The sequence below is a fragment of the Saccopteryx leptura genome, chromosome 2 (assembly GCF_036850995.1).
Source record: "Saccopteryx leptura isolate mSacLep1 chromosome 2, mSacLep1_pri_phased_curated, whole genome shotgun sequence".
In the NCBI taxonomy this organism is placed as follows: domain Eukaryota; kingdom Metazoa; phylum Chordata; class Mammalia; order Chiroptera; family Emballonuridae; genus Saccopteryx; species Saccopteryx leptura.
Genome location: NC_089504.1, coordinates 231,520,983 through 231,527,303, shown reverse-complemented (window position 1 = coordinate 231,527,303; position 6,321 = coordinate 231,520,983).

The following is a 6,321-nucleotide window of genomic DNA, read 5'->3' as shown; positions in this document are numbered from 1 at the left end:
TGCAACAGCCCCGTGAAGGGGAGCTGCTGGGCAGGGGTGCGTCGGCTCCTTTTAATGAGGAAATTGAAATTCAGACAAGCTCAGGGCCTGGGTCCGGGGCCAGGTCTGTCTGGAGAGCTTCTGAACCCTCTCAGCTATTGCTGACCAATCTCCACCTTCCAGGCATGTGCTTTAAGATCATCCTCCCTTCCCCGTGATCCAGGGAGGCCAGTTGTTTCCTCGGTACGAAGAGGCCTCCAAGGCCCAGAGACATGATGCACGATAACATTTAAGAGGAGTGGGGAATTCAAATCAGAATTCTTGAATTTGAAAAACCACTCTCTGAACACGTGGCTCGTTCAAGTGCCTGCGCAGGCCCCAGGGACCAGGGCTACCAAGGCAAGAAGGGCTCACGTACTGCTTTGCTTGGGGTGCCATACCAAAACACCACAGACTGGGCGGCTTATATATAACAGAAGTATGTTTCCTCACAGTCCTGGAGCTGGAAGTCTGAGGTCAAGGTGTCGGCAAGGTTGATTTCATCCTGCAGCCTCTCTACTTGATTTGCAGACGGCCACCTTCTCCTTGTCTCCTCACACAATCCTCCCTCAGTCTCTGTGTGTGTCTATGTCCTAATCTCCTCTTCTTATAAGGACACCAGTCATATTGCATTAGGGCCCACCCGATGACCTCATTTCACCTTAATCAGCTCTTTGAAGACCTCATCTCCAAATATATTCGCAGGCTGGGGCACTGGGGGGTTGGACTTCAACCAATGTATGCATTAGAGGGACACCATTCAGCCCAGCTTACAAGAAGAGGGTGTAGTTGGAGGGCTGCAAGGTGTAGGGCCTCTGGGGGAGACTCCAGAGCGAGGTGGGAGGGGGCAGTAATGCCCAGGAGGACACGTAGTGGCCCCCGAGTGAGGAGGCCTGGCTGCTCATTTGAACGCAGCGTGAAGAGAAGATGCGTCAGCGTTTCTGGTGAGATCAGCGCCCAGTGACGTCTCTGTTGCCAGCAGGAAAAGCTTGCAACATGGCCCAGTCAGTATAAATAGGCTCCCTGACCACAGGACCCGGGCTGTCCCCTCTTCCAGGGCCACGTCAGCCAGTTCCGCGTGATTTGGAGGGAAGGAGAGGGCCAGCTTGCTTCCTCAGAACTGCTGCTCCCCGGCTTCCCGGCCCACCCTCCGGCTGTGGGACCTTACCCCTTTAAACGCAAGGACAGAACCTGGGGTGGCTTAGGGAGACGGGTCAAACTGCAGGCCACTCCTTTTGTCCACTGGGTGGAGGCAGTGGCCCCTGACCTGCTCGGTGGGAGGCAGAGGCCAACCCACTTGTGAGCCCAGTGTTCTTGATCCAGACACATTCCCTTTCTGAGCCTCAGTTCCACTCTGTAGACGACGGCAGTACAACTGAACGATCAAGAGAAAAACAACTTAATTTAAAAATGGGCAAAGGGGCCTCTCTTGGGTCCTTGCATCCAAGATGACCAAGAAAAGAAGGAACAACGGTCATGCCGAAAAAGGCTATGGTCATGTGCAGCCTATTTGCTGGACCAGCTGTTTCTAGTGTGTGCCCAAGGACAAGGCCATTAAGAAGTTTGCCATTTGAAACATAGTAAGAGCCACAGCCACTAGGGCCCTTTCCAAAGTGAATATCTTCAACGCTGATGTGCTTCCCAAGCTGTATGTGAAACTACATTACTGCGTGAGTTGTGCCATTCACAGCAAGGTAGTCAGGAATCGTTTTGTGAAGCCTGGAAGGACCAAACACCCCCACCTCGATGTAGACCTGTGGGTGCTGTCCCATGACCTTATTAAAGCCCATGGAAGAAGCTAAGTTTGTAAGGACCAGAGAAAAGTTGTCTGGGAAAAAATGAAATGGAAATTATACTTTAAAAAAAGAAACCAAAGAAACAAAAATGGGCAAAGGATTTGAATAGACATCTCTCCAAAAGAGAGACAAATGGCCCATAAACACATGAAAAGATGCTCAGCGTCATCATAGCCATCATGGAAACGCAAATCAAAACCACAATGAGGTACCACTTCACACCCACTAGAGTGGCTATAATCAGAGACAAACAATGGCAAGTGTTGGAGAGGATGTGGAGAAATCTGAGCCCTGTACACGGCTGGTGTGAATGCACAACGGAACCGCCACTTTGGAAGACAGTCTGGCAGTTCCTCAAAGGAGTAAACATAGGGATGCCAGACACCCAATTGTTCCGCACCTGGATATATACTTACGAGAACTGAAAACATAAGTTTGCACAAAAACTTACACACAAATTTATTTACATTTATTTACAATAGCCCCAAAGTAGAAGCAACCCAAATGCCCATCAACAGAAAGTGGGTTAAAAAATTGTGGTCTATCCATACAATAGATTATTATTTAGCCATGAAAAGGAATGAGATATTGATGTATAATATATACTACGATGCAGATGAACCTCAAAAACCTTACATTAGCCCTGGCCGGTTGGCTCAGCAGTAGAGCATCAGCCTGGCGTGCGGGGGACCCGGGTTCGATTCCCGGCCAGGGCACATAGGAGAAGCGCCCATTTGCTTCTCCACCCCCCCTCCTTCCTCTCTGTCTCTCTCTTCCCCTCCCGCAGCCAAGGCTCCATTGGAGCAAAGATGGCCTGGGCGCTGGGGATGGCTCCTTGGCCTCTGCCCCAGGCGCTAGAGTGGCTCTGGTCGCAGCAGAGCAACGCCCCGGAGGGGCAGAGCATCGCCCCCTGGTGGGCAGAGCGTCGCCCCCTGGTGGGCGTGCCGGGTGGATCCCAGTCGGGCGCATGCGGTAGTCTGTCTGACTGTCCCCGTTTCCAGCTTCAGAAAAATACAAAAAAAACCCAAAAAACAAACAAACAAAAAAAACACCTTACATTAAGTGGAAGTGTCCAGTCACAAAAAGCCACATATTATATGATTCCCTTTATATGAAATGTCCTGAATAGTAAAGCCATAGAGACAGAAAGTAGATTAGTGGTTGCGGGGACTGGGGTTAGGGGCTGTCTGGGGATGGGGAGTGACTGCTGATGGGTCCAGGCTTTCTTCTGGGGTGATGAAATGTTTTTGAACTAGGTAGTGGTGATGGTTGCACAATCTTGTGAACACACTAAAAACCACTGATTATGTACTTTACAATGATACATTTGATGGTATATGAGTTGTATCTCAATTTTTAAAAAATATAAGCGCCGGGCCCTTAGCAGGCACTTGAAAACTCTTACCCTCCAGCTGCTGGGGCAGATGAAGGCTCACGTTTGTTTATGTCACAGGGTGGCTCTGAGAACAGTTGGGAAAGACGTTGTTACATAAACCTGGGGTGAGCAAGACTCTACCCATGAGGTCAGCGAGGTCACCCTGGGTTGGGGGATCCTCTGGCTCAAGAACTGCTACACAGTTCTTCTGGGATCTGGTGTGTCCACAGGCATGAGAAGCCATGGCCCCCTGCTCCCTGCTGCCAGTGCCTCCCCCAAATTGGATAGCTGATCCCCCTTTCCAGGGGCCTAACACCTGTTCGGGGAAGTGCAGCAGAGGAGAGAAAGAACTCACTTCTGTGCAGGAGCCTCTTGTTGTCCACCTTATCCTAGACCTAGGTCGGGCCCCTCTACAGGGAACCTTCAAACGGAGAAGGTGGAGGTGGGGGGGACACTGACACAGCTTCTCTGAAGTGGAATGACCAGGGGACAAGGGGGCTGCCCTTCTGTCTACTCCCTGGCTGGCCTGGAATAACTCCCACCCCCACCCCTACCTGGCCACCTTCTCTGAGCCCAGGGCCTCTCTGTGAAATGAGGGGATAGGCAAGATGACCACAGAGGGCCCACAACCTACAGAGCGCCACGGGCTCCCTCAGCAGTCCTCAGCACTGAGACATCACTGTAAATAAAATAACCCTAAACATTAACCAAGGACCAGGAAGTCCAAGTTCTGTCTTTTCTCACGGTGACAACAACCAATGCCTATTTTTGAAACATCACAGTCTAGCCAAAAATTATCTGGTGCCCAGGCGTGTGCCCAGTGGGGATAACTGACACGTTTCTGGAGCTCTTCTGTGTGCTGGGCCCAGTTCTGAGCATTTCACATGGGTGAGCTCACTGAATCCTCACAACAGACCTGTAGTGGCGCAGTGGATAGAGCGTCGACCTGGAATGCTGAGGTCGCCGGTTCAAAACCCTGGGCTTGCCTGGTCAAGGCACATATGGTAGTTGATGCTTCCTGCTCCTTCCCTCTTCTCTCTTTCCTCCCTCTCTAACATAATAATAATAATAATAATAATAATAATAATAATAATAATAATAAAAAGAATCCTTATAACCACCTTAGGAAGCAGAAATTATCTCTGTCCTGTAGATGGGGAAACTGTAGCCTGAGAGGTGGGGTACTCAGCAGAAGGTCTCAAGGCTGGGAGGGAGCAAAGGTTCATTCAACCAAAAGGAATGCAAAGGGCTCTTATGGCGGGGAGACAGGAGATCCACTCCCTTGGGGAGTGAGAGCTATCAGAGGCAAGGAGGCGGTCTTGGCTGAGGAGGTTGGTATTTCTACCGGTCTGGGAAGATAACACTTTTGTTGAATGCAAAGTGCAGAAAAAGGGATGTGGAGATAACTGCGTGAGGCCACATGCAGGCAAGACCCCATAGGACCAGTTCAGAGAATGGCAGGTGTGGCTGGAAATGACCAGAGAGGGAGGGAGACAAGGAAGGAAGGTGAAATGGAGCCACTTGCAAAATAGCTTTGTTGCCATTGCAGCCCCCCTGGAAGGGCTTGTACAACACAGCCTTGTCCCACCCTCCTGGCTTCCCATTGCCATTCGGGTAAGGTAAGGCCAAAGTCACTATCATGGCCACAGGACCTGCTCACCTCCCCAATCTCACTCACACTTCTACAGCTTGCCACCTTTCTGACCCTCTTCAGGCCTTCTGGGAAGCTGAATCCTCACTGCAGGGCCTTTGCACATGTAGTTCTTACTGCCTGACCACTCTACCTACTAAATTGGACATCAAGGTCCAATCTAGGGTTTCTGTTCCTGCTCTCTCCACTCTCCCAGAGTACCATGGTGCCCCTCTTTGTAGCACTCTTCAGAGTTGTAAGTTTATACAACTGTGGGTTGCCTCCTCAGCCAGACTGTAAATTCCAAAGGTGTGCACCATGTGGTGACTCCGTATCACCCCTCTCTGGAGCACACCCAAAGCCCTGAATGTAGTAAGTGCTCACTGAAATCTTAGTGAATGAACAAATGTATGACCATACAGGTATGGCCATCTGCAGAAGTCCCAGGAAGGTCATCTGTGGCCTTCAGGGTTCAGGACTCAGACATGGCCCCTTCCCACATTTAGTACCCCTGCAGGCAGGCCCCTGGAAGTGCAGGCTCACCTCTCCACCAGGTGGGAGCGAGCTATCTTGGAGCCTTTGCCATGACTCTCTGGTCACCTCTCCCCAAGGAAATTAGAGTCATCTCACTCACAATCCACCAAAGCACGAGATCTCTTTTTGGGGAAGCCTCAATGTCAAAGATGCTGACTTTTTCCTTTACGATGATTTTTCTAAAGCCAGTTCAAAATCTATTCTTTAACTCACTGCAGATGTCAACATTTTCCTGGAAGAACAAACTAAAAAAAGAAAAAGCCAAGGCATTTCTCCAGCTTCCTTTAAAGAATTCACTTCAGAACAAATTCTACACAAGTGGCACCTGCCAGCCTCATAGGAAGGGGCCAGACTTCATGTGACAGGAAAATCCTACATTTTTAAAAACAGACAAATCAAAATTGCTTTTTAAATTTACTTGTTCAAACAGCCGTGTTAGGCTCACTCGCTTCTACTTTGCCTAATTAGTGTGTGAGCCCGGGGCAGCGCCACGTGTGTATAGTCTGTGTAATGCTGCGGGTGCTTGCCCTCAGGGCAGATGGCGGGTTGCCTGCCGCCACCGTGAGGAGCCATTTTGTTGTCCATTTGACTGAGAAGAGGTTTTTCCCTTGCCCGTTTGCTCGTGCACCATTGCAAGACTCTATTACAGGGGTCCCCAAACGTTTTACACAGGGGTCCAGTTCACTGTCCCTCAGACCGTTGGAGGGCCGGACTATAAAAAAACTATGAACAAATCCCTATGCACACTGCACATATTTTATTTTAAAGTAAAAAAACAAAACGGGAACAAATACAATATTTAAAATAAAGAACAAGTAAATTTAAATCAACAAACTGACCAGTATTTCAATGGGAACTATGGGCCTGCTTTTGGCTAATGAGATGGTCAATGTCCAATTCCATATTTGTCACTGCTAGCCGTAACAAGTGATATGACGTGCTTCCGGAGCCGTGACATGTGCGTCCCG